Raw genomic sequence first — 12,230 nt, forward strand, 5'->3', positions numbered from 1 at the left:
TCTTTTAGTAGTTTTTTTTTTAAAAGTCCTTTGTTTCCTTTTCTTGCCACTTTTTATTTGTGGGAGAAGGTATATGGAAGTAATGAACAGCATGTTAAAGAAAAAAAAAGCAACAAAGCTGACAGTTTTTTGGGCAAGTTTCAGCTCAATGGGATTTCAAGTGGCAAAGATTTAGAAACCCTCCCAAATCATGGCTGACAGGGGAGAGACAAAGCAGTATCTGCTGAAATGCGTTCACTTGCCCAAGACCTAGATGCTTCGCATTGCTAAAGATTGCAAAGTGCAGCGCTATGCAAAAATTTTCCATCTTACCTCACTAGGATAAGACAGCACTGCTGCCAGCTAATAATATACCACATCAAATATACTTTTTTAATATGAAACCCCTTTAACATAACTTGGTCTTAACACCTGGTGCATAGAAACAGCAAACCCGAGAACAACAAGATCTTAAGAACATGTGGACAAAATCTGCTCATGTGCTGGCATTTTAATTATGTTTGCCCTGACCCTTTTCCCATGTTCTATAAAACAGACCAACAGTATAGAGGGGGTGGGGGGGAAAACCCACCTCAGTAGCACCACCTCAGCTAAACCAGATGAGTGCCGAGCTCAGGATATTATTACCAAATTAAAAAAAAAAACACTAAACAAAAATATACTGGAAATTAATATGGAAGCTGAAGCCAATATTTAAAATAATAGCGTAAAGAGCTGTCACACAGTTCCTCTTAACAGCTTCAAGGACACCTTCCTCTGGCTTTTAAGCAGGGTCGCAGGCAGTGTTACGTGCTTTTATGGAGTCAGACCATTTCTCTTCTCAACCTCCATGCAAAAGGCGAGCAGGGTGAAATGGATTACAGGGATTACAGATGCTTGTGATCGAACACACCACTGAATCGGGGGAAGCAGCCGCCAAGGTGATGAATTCCAGCCCCCAGATTCAAACCTGAAAACAACCCGGGTGGAATTATCCCAAGTGGAGCCTGAATGGAACAGCCCAACGTTTGGCGTAGCCTGGGCCCTGCAGATGGCCAGGCCACCTCCCCGGGCATGAGCACTATGCGAGGAACCCTGCTAGTAACATGCCAAGGAGGGGCTGGCGTCATTTTTTTAATGGGGAAATTATACCGCACGCAAAATGATATCACATTGCAAACTCTCCAGGGAGCCAGCTGAAGTTGCCAAAATGAAGGTGCTTTTTCTTAGTGTTCGAGTACTTTAGTAGTCAAAGCTTAATCTTATCACTGATAGCACTGCTGTCTTCTATAGGCAGTATTTATTTTCAAAGCCTAATTAAAACAAGCTGGTAGCAAGTCCACCTGGGATAGACTTTTCTCTCTGAGTCCTATCATTTAACAGCTGAATGAAGTTATACAGATTGCATCTAGGAAAATGAAAATCAATAACCAAAGAAACAGCACGGGGAAGGCTTATTTCCTCTGATGGTAACACTTGAACTAGTCATGATGAGGGGCTGAGCAGAGCATGGATTCGCTGCTCTGAGCCTCCAAACAGCAAGAAAAGGACAAGGCTAGCTGCACCCCAGTTACCCAGGACACAACTGCCCATAGCACCTTGTTCAGAGAAATAAATGCTTAAGCAGTGCTGGGAGGTGGTTTGGGGTACCTGTAGGCTCCTCAGGGACGATCTGATCCTCTTCCACAAGGACAGGCTATTGCAGACCCTTGTAATGACAATTTGCCCCCAGGCAGATACTACTACAATATCCATGCTCTCTCTGCTCCCTACCCTGTGTCAGCAGGAGCAAGGAAACTCCTCGCGGTCTGATCCTCAGAGAAAGCGGTTACCTGCCCTTACCACTCTGTTGCACCTCGCTCGGAGCGTGAATCCACAGCTGCTCCAGTATTAACATAAAACACATAGGCCTGGGTGGAGGAAGGAAGCTGAAGTGGCAGGGACTATGACAGATGTTGCAAAATGTCGACTTATTCATAACAGAAAGTCAGGCAAATCTTTTGAAAGCTTTTTTTTTTCCCCTCCCCCCTCCTTTTTTTTTTTAATGTGCAGACTTCAAAGCAATGAATTGTGGCATCTGTAACAGCTACCAAACCGTGCCAGTTGAAGCCAATGGAGCACAGTCTACAGTGATAGAATGCAAGTCATGCAATTATTCGAGTTTGCAGTCCTGGTTTTTGAAACAACATATGGTCTGCAGCAAGGAAGCCAGGATATTTTAAAAGAGCTCCTACAGGGTTTCAAACTTTGATTTTACAGAGGTGTGGGAAAAGAAGCAGACTCCATTCAGGCTCTGATATTTAAATACATGTGTTGTCGTTTTGCTTATTGAAGAGAGCTGTGCTGTGCTTTTACATATGCAGAGTGTATTCTGGGTTTCTAAGGAGCAGGCGGTAACGCAGGTATTTCACACGCTTCCTCCTTTTTGTTGACATTTAGGGAAACAGGGTGCAGTACTAGACCCTTAGGGACAGCAAGTGGCCTGAACAGTTTTAAAACAAAAAGGTCTAACATATTAATGTAAGAAAATTACTGTTAATTGTTGCAATGAAACTGTCCATGAAAGTATTCTCACTGATTATTTTACACTGAAACACTGTTGTCAGTACAAAGCGAGGATCTATGAGGTCCCAACCAGGACCTATGGGCGTAAGTCCTTATGACAAAATGGTCTGAAGCACTCTGGTTGAAACATCTGACCACCAGGTCAAAATGGGTGACAAGAATGTCCTTGCCTGTTTGCTCCTCACTGAGGACTGCCAAAGATGACAGGCAAGCCCAGCTTCGATTTGCATGTATCAATGATTTATGTGTGCAGATACCACTTCAGTCTACTCATTCCCTCTCAACCATGAAGGCTTCTTAGCCCAAACTCCACCTTTTAAAAGATTTGGAACTCCAAATCAGGCTTCTGTGTCAGTGCTTGTCTCCAGCACACTGTCTTTCTCAGGTTTGGTAGCTATGTTTGCTTTAATGAAATCTACTAGCTGCTCTGTGCCTTTATCTTATACTAGCTACCTACATCCCTTCAAAAGCTCTTATCACTGCTGGATGTTGAAAAGCTAATCCTGAACATAAAGCAAGTCTTACAGAAAGCATAAAAAAATCAACACTAGGCACAACCACAACCATGGTATAGGAAGTTTCTATTTATTAGATGAATTATAACTCAGTTTCCAATGTCACTTTTTTATTGTCTGCCTTTTAAATCTATTTTTTCCGTGTATACTTCCCAAGGCTAAGCTCCCAGGAAGTGCGGGACACCTTCCCTAGCTTTCAACACCAGAAAGTACCCCTGTCACATCTGGTTTGAGCCTACACCTGACACAAATCAGAGCTCTGACTAGTAACTCCTGCAACAGGTCCAGATTATTTGGCTGAGCTGCAGTTGCAGCAAAGCCCTTTGACCTCAAATACAACAAAATATATTAAACCTACTCTGAAAAGTTGACTGGGTTAGCTTCAGAGTGTGAGATCTTAAGGATATGTTTTTCATGAAGAGGAAAGAAACATCAGTCAGCTCAGAAAAACGGATTTGTTCTCATCAGCAACCAGGTGCTGATGCTTTATGGGACTACCTAAACTCTTTACCCCAAGGTTGCGTAGGCTTTCACCAAGCCTCCCTACTTGCTTCTCTCCATCGCCACACAAGTCAGTCTCCTCCTACATGCATCATATTGGTCCCTGAACTATCCCCAATTTAGCAGGCGTCATCTTCTATGAAGCTTCAGCAATCTTCTACTCCATGTCCATGGTTTGAGCAATCCAGAAAAAACAGAACCATTCCGGAGGGGAGGAGCAAGCAGAGCAGTTTTCTTTTGAGAGGCTGAGAGGGCCCAACCACTCTGCTTTCTGTTACAGTCCTACTAAGAGATGCAGTTGCTGTCTCAACTTTTCTCCTGGTCTTCCTGGCATCTTCTCACAAGGGAAGGTTGAAGGAATTAAATAAATATGGCTTGGCTACAGGATCACTGAAGAAGGCTATGATAATGCTTTCCAATATCTGAAGTATATAAAAATTTATGAAATAGTGGCATTATTTAGACTCATAGAGAAGGTGTAACTGTCAAGAATGGGATGGTAATTATTGAAGCATGCAATACAGGAGTGTTTCCTAACATGAAGATCATGTTTATGAAATCATCCCTAAAAGAAAGGTATCAGCAGCAAGGTCTCAATCAACTGTAAAGCAGACAGAGTATGTTATTACTGACATAGAAATGAGTTCAGTATGATTTTTCTTAGGCCCCCAGGAGCCTCTAGTGCACACAAGGTTTGTACAGAACTGCCAGGTATTTGCAAGGTCATACCCCTATTCGTACTGAATCGCTGCTTTTTAAATTGTGCCTCCATTCTAAAAACTTTGTGCCTGTTTCCAAACCATCGAAGTTTTAACTTGTACTCCTGTGTAAGAAGCCCTCTTGACTATTGTAGTATATTTGGGTGTATTTGATAAATCTCATCCTCTGCAAACTGCTGCAGAGAAGGAATGGGAAAGTTTGCACTCAAAAGTGGTTTAAGTTAAAGTAAGTTCCAAACCATTTTGACCATTGTTTGGATTCTTGAATCTGGTCTGAAGGCTGCTCTATGCCTGCCTATAGAACAGAAGCTGAAGCTTTCCATTTTGCAGCCTGGGAAAGACCTACAGAGGATTCATTTATATTTGATTTGGTTTTATGCAGCTGACAGTGGTAAGTGCAGAACCTGCTTCACCAGTCATTACGTGCTTAGGAGAGATTTTCATCTCCTGGGAGGACAATGCCTTTTTTCATTGCATACTTTGCATGTATGCAATGTGTAGTGTACGGATGGTTTTGCACAACAGAAATAAACTATTTGCTCATGCCTGTAGACAATCTGCATGTACCAGATCTTGTGCTTACACAAACTCTCAAGTAGCAAAAAACCCAACAACTACAGCAACAAAAAATGACTAACACAGTCCTTCCAGATGCAAATTTGGTGTGCAGAAGCACACATGTAGTAGTGGAAATCAACCCCTCATGGCTCCTTTCAACTTCCTTTGAAGTCAGTAGCAAAATTCCCATTGAGTTCAATAAGAACAAGAGGCGGCCCTTGATCTAGTAAAAAGTCCTTATGAGGTTTTATAAGCTCTTTATACAAAGTTTTATTCCAGTTGTATATGAAATACATTTTGACCTGATATCCACCCACAAGGCTTTGTGGCTGGTTGAGAATAATGTGACACCTCCACTCTGCCTAGCCACAGACTGTGACTCAAAGCCCTGGTTGTGCAGATGTAGGAGGGATCCCAGGATACCTGAGCAAGATTTGCTTTTCAGAGAAGAGCCACTAAAGAGAGGATGACAGCTCAAGTAACTTGTGCCCAGCTATTCAGGAGCAGGTCAGGTCAAGGCCATTTCTGGCCACTGATCCAGCCTCCCTCATGACAACAGACAGATGACAAATGTCCCTGCTAATTCTGCTCAGTCTTGTGGTAGCCTTGGACACAGCTCGTCACAGGGGATTAATACCAAGACTGGAGAACCTGGCATGAGAAGATGGAATTGCATTAGAGCAGTTCTGTTTCACTCCTTTCTGATCAAGTCCAGAGAGTGGTGATGGGCAGCTATTCCCTCTGCTTGAGGGCGCTCAGCTGTGAATTCCCTAAGGGATCGCTCATGTTGCTTCAGCTGTTTTACATTTATACGAAGTTTCTGGAAATTTGTGAGACAATTTGGGAAAATTATTACACTTGGTACTTTGTCTGCTTTCCAACTGACTCAGAAACTATGGTCACTGGGCTTAACCAGAAATGACAGAAGTCATGTTTTAGGCAAAAGACAGCTGGCTGAAAGTCTACCCAGAAAATATGGAAAAGATGGTGATCAGCAAATATAAACCCTGGTGGACCTGACAGCAGCAGGAAGATGGTGATTTACACCACTGTTACCTCTCAGTTTTGTGGCACCCAGATCATACTTCAGGCCAATTACAAGAATCTCCAGAGCTTCCGGACAGCTCCATAAAACTGCTGCTCACAACCTGGGTAGCCTGCTCTTCTGCACGAATGACGGGGTCATGAAGATGCAATACACAAGCAAGTCAACTGAGTCTAGACTATGCAGCCCTGCACCTCAGCCCTAGACAAAACCTGCTCAGACTCTGATCCACAGTTCAGTTCATATTTTAGGCTTGAAAACATGACCTTTATCTACCTGATGGGAATTTCACTACACAGTGTACAGCAGGATAGAGACTAGCAAGAAATGTCTGGTTTACAGTTGATTCAGCTACAAAAAGATGGACGTTTCATGATTTAAAATATTTATACGAAAACCAATTTTCTTAGATCTTTTAAAACTGCCCCATTAAATTGTACATAAATACTGAAAAACCTATTACAGGAAGACAGATACTATCATGTTAGACATTGAAGTCCTTTGACTATCTGGAACAAAGGCAAACTTTTTGTGGAAAAGTACACATTAGTAGGCTGGATTCATTAAATGCTAGTAATTTTAGCTCAGGTTAAAACATCTGAGCCTTTAACGGGTTCAAGGGCATAGTATTAATCAACAAAGAAAGTTTCTAATCGAATTTGGCCTTGGGAAATTCTCCTATATATTCTTTCTGGGTGATGTTATTGTTTTGGGGGAGCTTATCTACTATCTTGCTGGGAACAACTATCCACTTTAATAAAGTGCCTAAAATATTGTAATAAACACACAGCTTATATCAATAGCATCATATTTCTCCACATAGTATTTGTGTGTGGTTTAATTAGATGGAAGGATTACAGGAAAAGTTTGTGTCATAATGATTCTTTAAAGCGAAACCATAGATCAAAGTTCATAGCTGCCAAATATACAACTTTCAAAACAAGCTCAAGTGCTGCTATTAATCATGGCTGCTGGGGGATTTGATGACAAAGATTAAACTGCTGTAAAGGATACTGCTGTGCATCAGATTCTTGCAACTGTCATCAAATACTCTGCCAACTATTAACAGGTCAGAATAGTTGTCCAGCATTTACGACGGGTGGCTCCGTCACTGCAGTTGGTGAGACCGTCTATGCCATGGTGACAACCAGTGACACCCTCCCAGATAGACATTTGTGGGTTATTTTTTACAGTGTGGCTGAAGTCTTAAGGTCTGCCTGTAGGGCAAACAAGAGAGGGAAACTGCGGGACCTCAGCCTCACAGCACTGTATCCTCACGGGAACATCTCTTGTGTGGAGTATTTTCTCTCTTATTTTCCACATGGAGTACCTTCCCTCTTGCTTACTGCATGTTAAGAGTGCCCACCTGTGGAGCTGAGGTGTTGTAAATTCCCTTCCCAGTTTACTTCTCAGCAACCACTCTGTATAGATAAGCCCTCAAAGTGTGCCTCAAGGACCAGCTTTCATCCCATTTGCAATTGCACCAACCCTCTCTCCTTCCACACAGGATCATGTAATATCCCTGTGGGAAGCTACAGCGTTCGCTTACACAGAAACATAATATGAAGGAAGTAAGTAAAGCATACTTTGCAGGGCGGGAGCCAACAACTTGTGACCCACCAGCCAGTGCTCTGTGGTGGGTCACTGATGGCCATTAGATGGCATGTTGAGAGTTGTTAACCTACAGACCTGCAATATGCTGCTGTCGCTGCTCATATGTTACAGTGTGCTTGAGAAGTGGCCTTTCTGACACTCAGCTTTGCAGAGATTGAAACTGGTATCAGAGTTTTGCACTGAGCTGTCGGTGTAACAGATGTGAATGACAAGTCTGATGCAACAAGCAACTGGAGATTCAAATCCAAAACCACAGATTTGACTACAGTCTTCAAAGTTTAGGGGAGTTACAGATCTGAATCCAAACTTCACAGCTGTGGCCAGCTATAAAACAAACTTATCTATATAATGGGTTGAATCCAAACTACATTTGAATATCCTTCATCTCTGGGAAAGTTTGGAGACACATCTGGCTGGAAATTTTTAAGCATCATCTCATCTTTGCTAAAAGTATCTTTCAAAAAAAAAGAAAAAAAACAACAAAATGTTGAAGACTTAAAAATGGCAGACATTCAACCTTAGATTATTTTAAATAGTTCAGCCTTTAACTTACCAAACAAAGGCCTTCATTCTACTCAACACTTCGTAAGTTAAAGATATCACGGATCACTTCACTCCTTAATGTAACAGTTCTGTCCTCTGCTGAATGCAAGGACGTGACACAAGACAGACCATTTTTAGACATTTGTGATGGTATATTTTGATGTCTGAAGGTTCCTTGCTCACAGACCAGCCTTCATTTGCCTTCTCTTGATTAAAACTTTCTTTTCCAGGGCTCGCCTCTTTTCACAAGAAAAAAAAAATTCCTATGGGCTGAAACATTCAATACGACAGCCGCCAGACATTCAGTTCCCTTCTCCTCCCAAAATGTTGAGGAAATTAATATATCCTTTTCAGTTTTAGCAAAGTGAAATAAATGCCTGCTTAGATTAATTGCTTTTATATTCATTGTAAGATGCTATTTAATTACCACCACGAGGATGACTGGATCGCATGGGTTTGGCACGTAACTACTTCTCCCTGAGAACGGGTCTCTTAACATAGCTTTGGGGTCTGTTTAACACTTGTGTAGCCACATTTCTGTGTAGGATTACTAGAGCCACATAAATGGCATTTGCTCGCACATCTTTGTGTGGCACTGACAACGCCCTGCCTGAGTATGGGGCAGGTAATCTATAGTGCACACTGTGTCAACAAGGCATTTGTCGTACACCAACAGCTACCTACTTGGTGATACATCAAAGAGTCTTTGCGGATGTCTCTGGAAACATTAGTGTCCATACTGCACTTCAAAGAATTCAAAGACTATCCGGGAACATTTCCCTGAATTGGGACCAATTCTTCTGGTCTTCTGGCTTCTGCCATCTTACATTTAAATATGGCATCTGGTTTTCTTCTTACTGAGAACCATATACTGAGCATAGTAACCAGGAAAGGGTGGGGAGGTGTTTTCCTTTGGGTTAGTGAAAAATATTGCCTGAGGAAGGGAAACACGGCTTTGATTGTGATACAGCCTCTATTTTTATTACTTTTCTCTGTAAAATACAATAAAAACATTGTGGGAAATATATAGTCTATTATCTGCAGTGGAAGGGCATACACCATCCATCAGCAAGGCTTCTGGGGAAGGACGCACCAAGTTCCAGCCTTGCCCGATCTTTCAGTGTGAGGCAGACTGTGGCTCAAAAACTGCAGAAACAAAAACTTAAAAACAACATATGAGCATGTGAAACACAAAAAGCCGGTTAGCCACCTGACATCCACCAAAAAGGGCCAGAAGAACATCCCTGAAAACAATATAACTACAGCCGCTGCATGGGTAAAGCACTCAGCAACAGAGAGAGGGATGGCTTAGGGTCTGAAAATGTGGTATCCATAAAGCTCAAGTCAATGGCAACATTACCACTGGCCACAGTGCAGTCCAGGTTTCCTCCAATATGCTCTAAATTTACTCTTGGCTCTGTGTTATAGCATCCAATAAAACCCAGTGGTGTGCAAATGAACATAAGGGCACCGCATCGCCAAAGTGGCTGCAGTGCTGACATCGGGTAAGTCTGTGCTGGGGCTACACTTAACGTTCACTGCAACAGCCCAGCTTTAGGGTTGCACAAGTATTTTCATATCATGCCTTACCCTTCTTGACTAGCCTTTGAAGTCAGTTCTCGTTTTAGGCTACAGACTCCTGTGAGCGATGCACTGAGATATATTTGGATAGACCTATACATTGTGGGTGCCGTCAAAGTACTTGTGACATTTCAGAATCACAGAATCACAGAATCATTAAGGTTGGAAAGATCATCAAGTCCAACCGTTAACCCAACACCACTATGCCCACTAAACCATGACCCGAAGCACCACATCCACACGTTTTTTGAACACTTCCAAAGATGGTGGCTCCACCACCTCCCTGGGCAGCCTGTTCTAATGCCTGACCACTCTCTCAGTAAAGAAATTTTTCCTAATATCCAATCTAAACCTCCCCTGGCACAACTTGAGGCCATTTCCTCTCATCCTATCGCTAGTTACTTGGGAGAAGATACCAACACCCACCTCACCACAACCCCCTTTCAGGTAGTTGTAGAGAGCGATGAGGTCTCCCCTCAGCCTCCTCTTCTCCCAACTAAACAATCCCAGTTCCCTCGGCCACTCCTCGTTAAGACTTGTGCTCCAGACCCCTCACCAGCTTCATTGCCCTTCTCTGGACACACTCCAGCACCTCAACATCCTTCTTGCAGTGAGGGGCCCAACACTGAACACAGGATTCAAGGTGCGGCCTCACCAGTGCCGAGTACAGGGGCACAATCACTTCCCTACTCCTGCTGGCCACACTAGTTCTGATACAAGCCAGGACGGTGTTGGCCTTCTTGGCCACCTGGGCACACTGCCGGCTCATATTCAGCTGTCTGTCAACCAGCACCCCCAGGTCCTTTTCCACCAGGCAGCTCTCCAGCCACTCCTCCCCAAGCCTGGAGCGTTGCATGGGGTTGTTGTGACTGAAGTGCAGGACCCGGCACTTGGCCTTATTAAACCTCATACAGTTGACCTCAGCTCATCGATCCAGCCTGTCCAGATCCCTCTGCAGAGCCCTCCTACCCTCCAGCAGATCAACACTCCCACTCAACTTGGTGTCACCTGCAAACTTACTGAGGGAGCACTCGATCCCCTCATCCAGGTCATCGATAAAGATATTGAACAAGACCGGCCCCAGAACCGAGCCCTGGGGAACACCGCTTGTGACTGGCCGCCAGCCGGATTTAACTCCATTCACCGCGATTCTCTGGGCTCGGCCATCCAGCCAGTTCTTTACCCAGCAAAGAGTGCATCTGTCCAAGCCATGAGCCACCAGTATCAAATTATCTGAGATAGATAGTGTTATGGCCAACTCAACACTGCTTTGTAAGAATAAGTGGTGACTGCGTAGGACTTCGGCTTTTCTGAGTAACAAACACCTTTTCAGAGCATGAACTGACACAAAGCATTTAAAGCAAGTTGAATTCCCTAGAAATGTTATTTCCTAATGAAGCAAGTCATCACCTCCTGAAAGTGCATGTCATCTTGGTGTGTCAAGTGTTCTGAATGAACCGGGTAACTGAGGAATACGGCAGAACTTAGGGCAGAACATGAATTTTCCCGTAGTTTTGCATATATTAAATTGACATATCAACAATTTTGTGTTAAATACGAGGCGAAATATTGAATCTGAGTATGACGTTAATGAAGAGCTCAACTGACAAGTCAATGTATTTTGTCAGCTGAAGTGAAAAGGCAGCCCACAAAGACTAACCATTATCTCATGATGATAAATTGCAGTGATTGTTATTAAAACTTTGACTTCACAGTAAACTTAAACAATAACACCATGAGTTTGACAACGTATTTGGAAGAATGCAGAGTAACTTCATATGTGAAGTTGCTACATAAACCTCTGAAAGCAGCTACTCTTCAGACTTTTTAAACATACTTCTCATAGTACTTATTAGACTTATCTTTACAGGAAAAATATACCCACAGAACCTGTAAGCTACTTCTGATGATGACTGAAGTTCCTTCTGTTGAACTGCTCACTGTATAGACTTGCTAGCATTAAAGCTCACACTATCTGTGATTTTAAAGTTTCTCCTGTTGTCCTCCGCTGACGCAGAAATGAACCCTCTTGGAGTCTGATTGTGCTATTCCAAAAATGGCTCTTCTCTTATTAAAAACAGAAGTTTTCATTTTCTCTTGAGGCCTGATATTTATGATCAAGCATTTCATGCCTACTTCTCTTGCCCTAATTCTGGTCATTTGCAACAATGCTGGTGTTAAGTGACTATGAAACCCTAGTCTCTAAAGTAATCAGATTTTCAGGCCTTGTGCCCTACGTCACATGGAATCATTTATTGCAGTACAATAAGAAATAAGGCCACTATGCAGAACAGTATTTCTGAGGGGAGAAATGTTGCTCATTACTGAGTAACAGTATACCCAGCTGATTATAGGTTGTAAATTGTGCCTTAGGAATCGATGGACTTTTGCGTTTAGAATAAGCAGAAGAGCGAGAGTGACCAAAGTACGAACACAGAGAGAAAATCTGCAGGGGTATCGAGGTCCCACTCAAGCACCTGGTCACATGGAAGTGTTAACTTCCCAGACCTGGCTGATATGGGGCAGCTGAACTGGTCTTGGCAGCCGGGATGTGCTGGGCTATGAGGAACTAGCAAGGCTCCGTCACTGGCTAATGAGCCTGGTAAACTG

Source organism: Phaethon aethereus, assembly GCF_964289735.1.
Source record: "Phaethon aethereus genome assembly, chromosome: 3".
Lineage (NCBI taxonomy): Eukaryota > Metazoa > Chordata > Aves > Phaethontiformes > Phaethontidae > Phaethon > Phaethon aethereus.